The following is an 11,692-nucleotide window of genomic DNA, read 5'->3' as shown; positions in this document are numbered from 1 at the left end:
TGGTATTCACTTGGTTGATCAAGCCATGGTTTGTTTATTAACTCCATCTTTGCTTGATCACATATTGCCTGTTTCATATGCATTTATAATTTTCTGCATACAATGATCATGGTGTATTGTTGTGTTTCAGGAGTATTATGTTCATATGATTCAAGTTCTTCACAGATTCTAGAGTTAGGTGTGAGTGAGTTTTGTTCAACTGTTCCCAACTCACATGTTAAGTCTAGAGTCTGTTTTAGGGTTTTGTCACGGAATAGCCAAAGGGGGAGATTGTAAGGTTGAATTTATTCAACCATCTAATTGGCTTTATTCCGTGCCAAATTTGCTTGTAATTCAGAATTTAGTAACCCTGTATTTAGGTGGGTTTGTTGTAAGGGTAGTGAGTGAGATAGAGTGAAGTTTGCTCAAGAGTGTGCAAGAAAACAGAGACTCGCGGTTGGGACTCGCGGGTGGACTCGCGGCTGCAAGCCGCCAGAAGCTGCACACGTGCCAAGCATGCTGGAAGATGAACAGTCATGCTAGCTGGAGCACTACAGGACAAAACAGGACAACTGGCCATACAGTTAACTCGCGACTGGATCTCGCGACTTGGTCAAGCCGCGAGCCACCCCTGTTTTGTAAAACCTGACGTTTCACATTCCTCTCCCACTCCAGTATAAATACCCCATTAACCCACGATTGAAAGAGAGCTTCCAGAGAGAATTTTGAGAGAGAAACCCTAAAGAAAAACCAGATTGCTTCACCCACAATCTATACCTTAGAGTCTCTTCAAATTCCCTTACTCTCTTCCTCTCCATTATCAAATCCTTGAGAGGCATTATACCAAACCTGGTTCTCACCATTATCATCTCTGTGAGACAGTTGTTTGGAGTTCTGGGAAGCAGTTAGGAAGGAGCCAATCTACAGTGGTTGATGCTACGGTCTAGTAGTGGAATCCGGGAAGCTAGAAAAGAAAAAGGTTCGGCGCAGCCTCGTTGGAGCAAGAAGCTTGGAGGGCTTAGGTGCACTGGGTAGATTAGGCTTGGAGGGTCTATTGCTGTCCTTGTATCCCAACTGTATTTTCTAGTGGATTGATTACCGCTTGGAGAGCGGCGGAGAGGTTTTTCGCCGAGGACTTCGGTTTCCTATTCGATAACACATCGCGTGTTGTCTTTGTATTTGTATCTTCCTTCCTCTCTATCTTTGCCTTTATTTTATCTGCTGTGGTTTTATTTTGTTATGGCTTAGATAGTTGTTTAACCAATTTCATATTATAGCATGTGTTAAGTTTCCGCACACTTGTTGTTTGACATATTGCTTGATTTGGTTAAGTTGTATTTTGGTGGTCTAAACGTTCAAAGGTGTTTTGTACATGTTTTTGAACTTTCAGCCATGCACAACGAAGGATTGAACCTATAAAGTTTAGAAGCTGTCTACAAATTCCAGCAATAGCAAATTGAAAAGGTGGAGATGTGTTATTTTTTCTTCCGTATTTATTTTTGAAGCATATTTTGAGAGACTTCACTGTGATCCAAGCTGATATATTGATTATTGAATCTAATAGGCAAATAGTGGTTTAAACTTCGTGTTTTTGATGAATTTGGGGATACCCAATTTATATTTTTTTTTAAAATTTGATGACTTGTCTACACAAATCTAATGGACTATTTTGTGCATTGTTATAGATCTTGACTCAATATTGTTCAAAATCCTAAATTCCTTGATGTGTGCTCTAGCAAATTTTCATTTGAAAGTCAGATTACTTTGAAGTTTTCATAGGATTTATCAAGATGTTCAAATTTATTATCTATGTCCTTTCCCATTTCGCATTTTTTTTCTTTTTTTTTGGGTGAATGATCTTAATCTATGTAGCAGATTGCATTGCATTGTTATTGACTACAAGTATTTTTTACATGGGCTGCTAGTGGATTCTGATTATCACAATTGGGTATTATCTGAGTTTTCTTATAAACAGTCTCTTTCTTTTTGTATCATTATTGAAAGTTCAAAAACGTGTACAAAAACACTTTTGAACGTTTAGACCCCCAAAAATAACTTAACCAACACAAGCAATATGTCAAACAATAAGTGTGCGGAAACTTAACATATGCTATATTGTGAAATTGGTTAAACAGCTATCTAAGCCATAACAAAATAAAACCACAGCAGATAATGTAAAGGCAAAGATAGAGAGGAAGGAAGATGCAAACACAAAGATAACACCCGATGTGTTATCGAAGAGGAAACCGAAGACCTCGGCGAAAAACCTCTCCGCCGCCCTCCAAGCGGTAATCAATCCACTAGAAAATACAGTTGGGATACAAGGACAGCAATAGACCCTCCAAGCCTAATCTACCCAGTGCACCTAAGCCCTCCAAGCTTCTTGCTCCAACGAGGTTGCGCCGAACCTTTTTCTTTTCTAGCTTCCCGGATTCCGCTACTACACCGTAGCATCAACCAATGAAGATTGGCTCCTTCCTAACTGCTTCCCAGAACTCCAAATGACTGTCTCACAGAGATGATAATGGTGAGAACCAGGTTTGGTATAATGCCTCTCAAGGTTTTGACAATGGAGAGGAAGAGAGTGAGGAAATTTGATGAGACTCTAAGGTAGGGATTGTGTGTGAAACAATCTTGTTTTTCTTTAGGGTTTCTCTCTCAAAATTCTCTCTGGAAGCTCTCTTTCAATCGTGGGTTAAAGGGGTATTTATACTGGAGAGGAGAGGAATGTGAAACGTCAGGTTTTGGCAAAACAGGGGTGGCTCGCGGCTTGACCAAGTCGCGAGATCCAGTCGCGAGTTAACCGTATGGCCAGTTGTCCTGTTTTGTCCTGTAGTGCTCCAGCTAGCATGACTGTTCATCTTCCAGCATGCTTGGCACGTGTGCAGCTTCTGGCGGCTTACAGCCGCGAGTCCACCCGCGAGTCCCAACCGCGACACTCTGTTTTCTTGCACACTCTTGAGCAATCTTCACTCTATCTCACTCACTACCCTTACAACAAACCCACCTAGATACAGGGTTACTAAATGCTGAATTACAAGCAAATTTGGCACGGAATAAAGCCAATTAGATGGTTGAATAAATTCAACCTTACAATCTCCCCCTTTGGCTATTTCGTGACAAAACCCTAAAACAGACTCTAGACTTAACATGTGAGTTGGGAACAGTTGAACAAAACTCACTCACACCTAACTCTAGAAGCTGTGAAGCACTTGAATCATATGAACATAAACTCCTGAAACACAACAATACACCATGATCATTGTAAGCAGAAAATTATAAATGCATATGAAACAGGCAATATGAGATCAAGCGAAGATGGAGTTAATAAACAAACCATGGCTTGATCAACCAAGTGAACACCACAAGGTAGTGATCACAGTGCTCATTCATACTTGGAATGAACACAAGGACATACAAGTTAACAAGCACAAGGCAAGACACTTGTATGCACAACACTCAACCAATGCATAGCACACAAGGCATATGCATCTAGGAACAATCCTACAAGGGCACAAGAGTGACAGTACATAAACCAAAATGCAGAACATTTAGATTAAGGTACTGATTTCAACATAGCATAAACGCTGCACTTAAGCAAGGTACATACCATAAAGCCTACAAACTATGCATAAAACATTAACCCTAAAAGCTTACAAAAGCACATGGGTACAAACCAACAAATACCTGAATAACATCAACAACATATATTAAAGTTTAAACCAAGAGTATATGAAATGAGTTAGAAACAGCTATACACCAAAACACAGTGTATCAAAACCATAAAGACACTAAAAGTACTCAAATCATAAACATATATAAACACAGTTTCTGTTTTTAGCAACTCCCCTTCAACTAATTACTCCCCCTTAAGCTTTTCTGCTTCTCAATCATCAATGAACTTCTCCCCCTTTTTGACAGGAATGGCCAAAGGGTCATTGGTCATGCTGAGTTGTGAAGCTGTCAAGTGTAGCAGCCAAGACATCAATCTGGTCTTGCATGGCTCTCATCCTGTCAGAGTGCTCAGTTTGGACTGCCCTGATCCCATCAAGCCTTTCCAGAATGATCTGGAAAGCATCTGGAGGTGTGTCTGCAGAAGTTGAAGCTCTGTGTCTTTTGCCACTTCTCCTAGGTGTTGAAGTTGATGCAAGCCCTGCTGCCTCTGCTTCAGTCTCCATTGGGGCAGCCTCTCCTTCATCACCTTCATCTTCTTCTCCTGGAAGCCTAACACTTATCCTTTTGCAGGTAAGCTTGTTGATTGCAGAGGGTGTAGACATGGGACTGATGTCTTGAGGGATTGGAACACCCTTACTCCTAAAAATCCTCATTAGCAAACTTGGAAAGATCAATTTAGGCCTAGAGGTGGTTCTAGTCTCATCCACAATGGTGTCATAAATGTGGAAACTTATGTCTATGAAGTTCTTTTCTTTGAGATCCATCAGAAAGACTGCTCTAGCACAATTGATTGTAGTCAATTTCTTAATGGGATAGAGGTTAAACATCATAATTATTGTAAGGCACCTCATGTCCACTGGAAAGGCAGTGGTATTCAAACATTTCCCTTCTCTCTGCCCACCTATCCTTTGTTGAATTGTTTCAATAGACACACTTCTATCCTTGTAATTGATAAATTCTTCATCATCTAATCCTTCAAGTCCTAATGCATCATCTATGACATGAGCATCCAAGACAAATTCTTTACCCCTCACCCAGCAACTCAATTCATTATCCTTTATCACAGCATTTGAGTAAAATTCCCTAATTAAGGGTTCACACACAACAGGGAAACCACTCAGAAGCTTTTCCCATCCTCTTCCTTCAAAACAGCTGGAAATAAAAGTTTGCCTTAAGTCTTCCAAATCCACAAATCTCTCTTGAATGATTCCTGCATTCAAGAAGTTATCCTTGTATCTCTCAAAGTGGTGAACTGACCTAAACAATCTAGAATCCATCTTTAATCTTTTGTCAGCCTTCTTTGCAGTAGATTTCTTCTTCTGAGGTGAGGGAGCCATCTGTGAACAATCAGAAAAGGCCACAACAACATATAGCAATATATGTGCATAACCAGTCAGTACCATGTAGTTAATAGAGAGAGATATCAACCATACAAATGAACTTCCAAAACTTAAACAACAAGCTACTTAGTTCAAACACATGGATAAACCAAGCCTAGGATAGGAAACACATGAACAGCATGGTGAAACAATCCTAAAGGTAGATAAATGACATTGAGACAGATAATGGAAAAGTGATATGACACACAAACAGTATATTGAGCCTAACAGAAGCTACCCACAGATTGACACACTAGAACATGCAAATCTAGCACAGTAAAACTCACAACCTCAAAAAGAACCAATAGAAACAACTCAACAGCTCAAAGTTCAAATAAAAGAAACACTTAGCTAAGCACAAGATGAAGAGCAATAAGAATATGACTATCATTAACACAAACTATAGCAACAGCATCCACAAGCTAAGCAAGAACAAGGAGCAGAAACCGAAACAAAAACCCATTTCAAAAACACAATCATATGCCAAAAATCAAAGGGTAAAAGCACAAAATCAAGTAGAAAAGAGTGTAAAACAGAAAACCCATACCTGTAACTTGACGATTTTGAGCTACAAGAGTGCAACACTAGAGATTGGAAAAGGGAGCACAGAGTGTTTGGGAAGGAGAGAGTTTAGATAGAAGATGAACAGTCACAAAAATTCGAGGGAAAAACTGAAAAAGTTTAAAAACTGCTCCTGTTTCTGCAAAACACGTGATTTTCGCAACTGGATTAAGTCGCCACACAGTCGCCAGCTCAAGCCGCCAAAGCACTCAAGAACAAAATTTTGAAAAATTTTTCTAAGTGTTTTTCGCGACTGGAAGGTCTACCCGCGAGTGAGTCGCGAGCTAAGCCGCGAAAATCTCTGAGTGAACCTCGCGACTGGACCTACCACTCGCGAACAAGTCGCCAAAAATGACCAGCGAAGATGCGATTGAGGCTCGCGACTTGACATACCCGCGACTAAGCCGCCAAAACAGGGCAAAACTATATTTTTGAAATTTTCAGATTTTTCAAACAAAATACTTTCCAAAAACACCTAAAACACTCAAAAATCTTTTTGTGCTTGAATTAACAAAGATTGAGCATGTGAAAACACATTTTATCAAGTACAATCACACAAATGAATATGGCATTTATTGAACATAAACTTGTGTGTTGTGTGTGGATATCAACAATGAGATAGTCCTTTGTCTAATGTGAAGCTTCAATGATCAATTCAACCAAGGCATACACAATTAGCTCTAGATCATGTGATCAATCTCAATTATAGAAATATGAATATATGACCTCCCACACAACTTGATAAACATAACTTGGAGCTTTTCATTTGACTCCACTTTCAATTATAACATTTGATCTTTTTTTTTTTTTTTTTGATCTTTTGAGGCAATCATCTCTCATTGTGAGAGGGATAGATACCATTTCTCTTTGAAGAACAGGCCTTTGGCCTTTTTGAATGAAATTTCACTTTTAATATAAGGTCGCTTACCCTTTTTCCTAGTCAAATACTAGAATGTGCGACAGGTTTTGCAGCTCAATATCTCTTTTCATTTGGAGATTTACATTTGGTGAGCTCTTTTTAGCAAAACAAAAATAAAAAGTGGGAAGATATATAGACACAAGTCTATGCATGTCTCAAGATCAACATAACCATTCACTAATCATTCATGACAAGTTTGAAGATCTATTTACAACAATCACATAGATTTCAAGATTTTTCCCACAGTGATATGAGTGCATGAAAACAAGCAATGCTCGAAAATGCACACAGCCATTAGCACAAAGGTACAAGGCAAAACAAGTTTTGAGACAAAACTCAACAAAGTCAATCAAGCTTTTTGATTTTCTAATTTTTATGTGATTTTTGGATTTTTGACACAAGAAACAAAAAGAATGATAAAACAAAATTAAGAAATATTCATAAGAGAATAATCAAACAACCAAAATAAAAAAAAACAACAAGCATACCAAACAAACATAGTCACAAAGCATAGGAAGTATTAATGCATGGACATGTTGTAATGCTTATGCATGAGTACCCCTTTTCACCCACACGTCACTTGCGTTTGGGGTGATTTCCTTATAGGATTGGGTACGGGAGTTAGGGCTTTCAAACCTTCGTGAGAAGCTTTCCAAGCAGTTGGTGAATGCACCAATCATCTTCATCACGTTCATCATTCCGGGATCTCCATTTTGCTCTCTAGATTGATCACCTGCCCAAGTTCTCCTATCAATTCTGGGTCCTCCTGACCTTTGAGGAGTTGCACTGTTCTTTGCTCTCAGCTTTTGACAATTTGGTCGAGTGTGCCCTTGAAGTCCGCAATAATGGCACACATACGTTCCTCTAGGACCTCTTTGTGGTCGTGGGCGTGACTTGGCACGGGATTCAGACCTGCCCACAGACTGATTACGATGATTCAGCATCCATTGGTCCACCACATTATTCTTCTCCTCCACCTCGAGCTTCACACCAGTAAGGTCAGCTACAACTGGATCTTTGGCCTTTACAAACTTCACTTCTTTAGTGACATTTCCAGTTGAACTACTTCCTCCGGTATATCCCAGTCCGGATTTGTCTGAAAAGCTCTTTTGAGAAGATATAACATCATCTAGCTTCTTGGTGGTGACCCTCTCTATTTTAGCATTTGCTTGCACAACCTCGTTCTCAAGAAATCTCACTTTAGTGTAAGCTTTGGACAGCTCACCATTCAATGTTTCAATCTCGCATTTGGCCTCCCTATACCGGATTAGGAGACTTTTGTAGTCCTCCTCAGCCTTCTTCATTTTTCTTATAGCAGCCTTGGCCACCCTTGTGTACTCACCCGATTTCTCCAAGAGTGAGTTATAATTCTCTTGAAGAGTTGCTGTGCTTTCTTCTTCTTCAGCTTCTGATTCTTTAACAATTCCTAGTGAGTCATCATCACTATGTTCTCCAAGGTCTTGAACAAGCAAATTCAACTCATCCGAAGACTCAACATGAGCAATAGTCATGAAAGCTGAATAGTTCCCTTCTCCATCACAGCTCTCTTCAGATTCTGAGTCAGACGAATCTGAGTCACTCAAGGTCGTGGCATACACCTTGCCTTTCGATTTCAAATAATTAGGACATTCCTTCTTAAAGTGTCCATGCCCGTTGCATTCAAAACAAGTGACACCTTGTGTGGATTGGGATTCTTTTCCATCTTTCTTTTTGAAATCCCTCTTCTCCCTTCCAGAATTTTGGAATTTTCTCTTATCATCAAATTTTCCATTATTTTTTAATTTCAAAAACTTTCTGAAATTTTTAACAAGATAGGCTACATCTTTGTCAACCACATCTTCTCCCAATGAGTCTTGATCTTCCACCTTCTCATTAATGGTCTTTAGAGCAAGGGATTTACTCTTCCGTTGATTTGGTAGCGACATCTCATAAGTCTGCAGAGAACCAACCAGCTCCTGTACTTTGATGTCGTCAAGATCCTTGCTCTCTTTAATGGCTGTCACTTTAGCACGAAAACTTTCCGGCAATGATCGAAGGATCTTCCTTACAATCTTTGAATCCTCCGTTTTCTCCCCCAAGTTAAACTTACTGACAACCACCTCATTTAGCTTCCCATAGAAAGAGTCAAAAGACTCATCCTCACTCATTTTAAGCTCCTCAAACCGAGTGGTCAGCATTTGTAACTTGGTGTCTTTCACTTTCTTCGTGCCTTCATAAGTTGTTTCCAGAATCTCCCATGCATCTTTGGCAATGGTAATGTGAGAAATCCTGTGAAATTCATCTGGAGACACACCACAGAAAATAGCATTTAGTGCTTTACTGTTAGCATTAGATGCAGCAAGTGCTGCCTTATCCCATGTGGATTTGGCTGCCTCAGGTTTGGTCCAACCAATCTCAACAGCATCCCACACGGATTCATCAATAGAGCATAGAAAAGCTCTCATACGAACCTTCCAAAATGCATAATTACTTCCATCAAAATATGGAGGTGCATTAAGGGATTGAGACCTATCCATCTCAAAAGGGAGTCAAGGATCACACAATGGTAATGAAACCAAACAGCAGTGTACCCGCTCTGATACCAAATGAAAGTTCAAAAACGTGTACAAAAACACTTTTGAACGTTTAGACCCCCAAAAATAACTTAACCAACACAAGCAATATGTCAAACAATAAGTGTGCGGAAACTTAACATATGCTATATTGTGAAATTGGTTAAACAGCTATCTAAGCCATAACAAAATTAAACCACAGCAGATAATGTAAAGGCAAAGATAGAGAGGAAGGAAGATGCAAACACAAAGATAACACCCGATGTGTTATCGAAGAGGAAACCGAAGACCTCGGCGAAAAACCTCTCCGCCGCCCTCCAAGCGGTAATCAATCCACTAGAAAATACAGTTGGGATACAAGGACAGCAATAGACCCTCCAAGCCTAATCTACCCAGTGCACCTAAGCCCTCCAAGCTTCTTGCTCCAACGAGGTTGCGCCGAACCTTTTTCTTTTCTAGCTTCCCGGATTCCGCTACTACACCGTAGCATCAACCAATGAAGATTGGCTCCTTCCTAACTGCTTCCCAGAACTCCAAACGACTGTCTCACAAAGATGATAATGGTGAGAACCAGGTTTGGTATAATGCCTCTCAAGGTTTTGACAATGGAGAGGAAGAGAGTGAGGAAATTTGATGAGACTCTAAGGTAGGGATTGTGTGTGAAACAATCTTGTTTTTCTTTAGGGTTTCTCTCTCAAAATTCTCTCTGGAAGCTCTCTTTCAATCGTGGGTTAAAGGGGTATTTATACTGGAGAGGAGAGGAATGTGAAACGTCAGGTTTTTCCAAAACAGGGGTGGCTCGCGGCTTGACCAAGTCGCGAGTTAACCGTATGGCCAGTTGTCCTGTTTTGTCCTGTAGTGCTCCAGCTAGCATGACTGTTCATCTTCCAGCATGCTTGGCACGTGTGCAGCTTCTGGCGGCTTGCAGCCGCGAGTCCACCCGCGAGTCCCAGCCGCGACACTCTGTTTTCTTGCACACTCTTGAGCAATCTTCACTCTATCTCACTCACTAACCTTACAACAAACCCACCTAGATACAGGGTTACTAAATGCTGAATTACAAGCAAATTTGGCACGGAATAAAGCCAATTAGATGGTTGAATAAATTCAACCTTACAATTATGTGCATGTTTGTATTTTTTGTTTTAATAATAATTTTGGTTTGGTTAATAAGAAAGTGTAGGGATAAGTTTTGGATTTTTATTTAGTATGTTTGGGATTCAAGCATCTTTATATAGTTGTTTGGGATAGAGTTTAACAAGGATGGTGAAGGCTCAGCGTGCTAGGATAATGCCTTTTAGAAGAGGTGATGGATTCCAAAACCTTATGGTAGGAAACATGTAAATGTTCAATTTCAATGAATAAAAACTCAAGTCATAAATTTTTCATGGTTGTTTGTAGTTGTTCCTCTAAATGATTATTTGATTTGAAGTTTTCTTTCATTCTTTTCTTCTAGGTTTGGTAAGGTCTGGGAAGACTCGTTCACTTTTCCAAAAAAGGTCTGGGAAGAGTTGTAGACTTTGTTGGATGAAATATGTGGAAACTTTTGGAAATAAGAGGAAACTATACTCAAAACTTTATTCATATGAAAACTATTTTATCAAATTTAGTTTGTTAAATTCTGATTAAGATGAATGGATAATTCAAAACAATTACACTTATTTTTTATTTGTTCCTTTTAAATGTTGTTACACACAATATATTTATATATTGATTGCTGCACCATTATTATGTGATAAAAGTCTTTCCATGTATCATTTGGCTGCCACATCTATAAAACCCTAAAACTTAATACCACATGCAAATTATGTATAAACTTCAACATCAATGATGTGTCAGCGGTGATTAAAGCTTGCAAGGTGTTCCATAATTATTATGAAGTGAGAAAAAACTTGGTAAAATTGTTGATGTCTGTTTAGGTTTTGTGCAAATGTGATTTTCACTTGATACCACTTGCTAAAAACTCACTTCAAATTGCTGATGTATAGGATTAAAATAAAGGAGGAGCATACTTGGGTCAAAACTATCTGATGGAATACCCTCATGATAGCTCTTGCAGTTGCTATTGGCTTGCAAGAATGAATGGGAGGACTGCCTTTGTTATTGCAGTGGTTCATCTTGAATTGGCTTGAGTTTTCACTTTTTATTTTATTTTTCAAATATTATTAAAACTATTATAGTTCATGTAAAATTAAAATGTTTTAATGTATAAACTATACTTTCATAAGATTTTCTCGTGCATCGCACGGGTTAGCGACTAGTTTTAGATAATAATAAAACAACTTTATTAATCACAACATAATGTCATACATAGCATCATACAATAGGATTTAAAGGCACATATCCTAACAATCTCCCACTTGCCCTAAAGATTATTATGCACTAATCTAACTCCCATTCTCTCCAAATGTGACTCAAAAGTCCTTTGGGGCAAGGCTATGGTAAATGGATTTGCTAAATTATTTTCACTATCAATCTTTGCTACTACTACATCTCCTCGAGCAACAATGCCTCGAATGATGTGGTACTTTCTTTCAATATGCTTTCCTTTCTTGTGATTCCTTGGATCCTTGGATTGTGCAACTACTCCACTATTGTTGCAGAACAATGTGATAGGAACTTGCTCA

General features: G+C 39.1%; 1 long non-coding RNA gene across 4 annotated transcripts; it reads left to right on the top strand.

The window, feature by feature from the left end:
- Positions 1-1,373: 1,373 nt before the first annotated feature.
- LOC126725874 (uncharacterized) lies at positions 1,374-11,325 on the top strand. 4 transcript variants are annotated; one of them, XR_007655625.1, is made up of 3 exons: positions 1,380-1,443; positions 10,317-10,945; positions 11,054-11,325. It is a non-coding gene; the product is annotated as an uncharacterized LOC126725874 (long non-coding RNA). The 4 variants fall into 4 exon arrangements; XR_007655626.1 differs by lacking the exon at positions 10,317-10,945 and having other exon boundaries at positions 1,374-1,443; XR_007655624.1 differs by lacking the exon at positions 1,380-1,443 and having other exon boundaries at positions 10,201-10,945.
- The last annotated feature ends 367 nt before the right edge of the window (positions 11,326-11,692 follow it).

The sequence above is a fragment of the Quercus robur genome, chromosome 5, assembly GCF_932294415.1.
Source record: "Quercus robur chromosome 5, dhQueRobu3.1, whole genome shotgun sequence".
NCBI lineage: Eukaryota > Viridiplantae > Streptophyta > Magnoliopsida > Fagales > Fagaceae > Quercus > Quercus robur.
The sequence above is the reverse complement of the archived record's forward strand: the minus strand, read 5'-3'. Positions and strand labels throughout refer to the sequence as shown.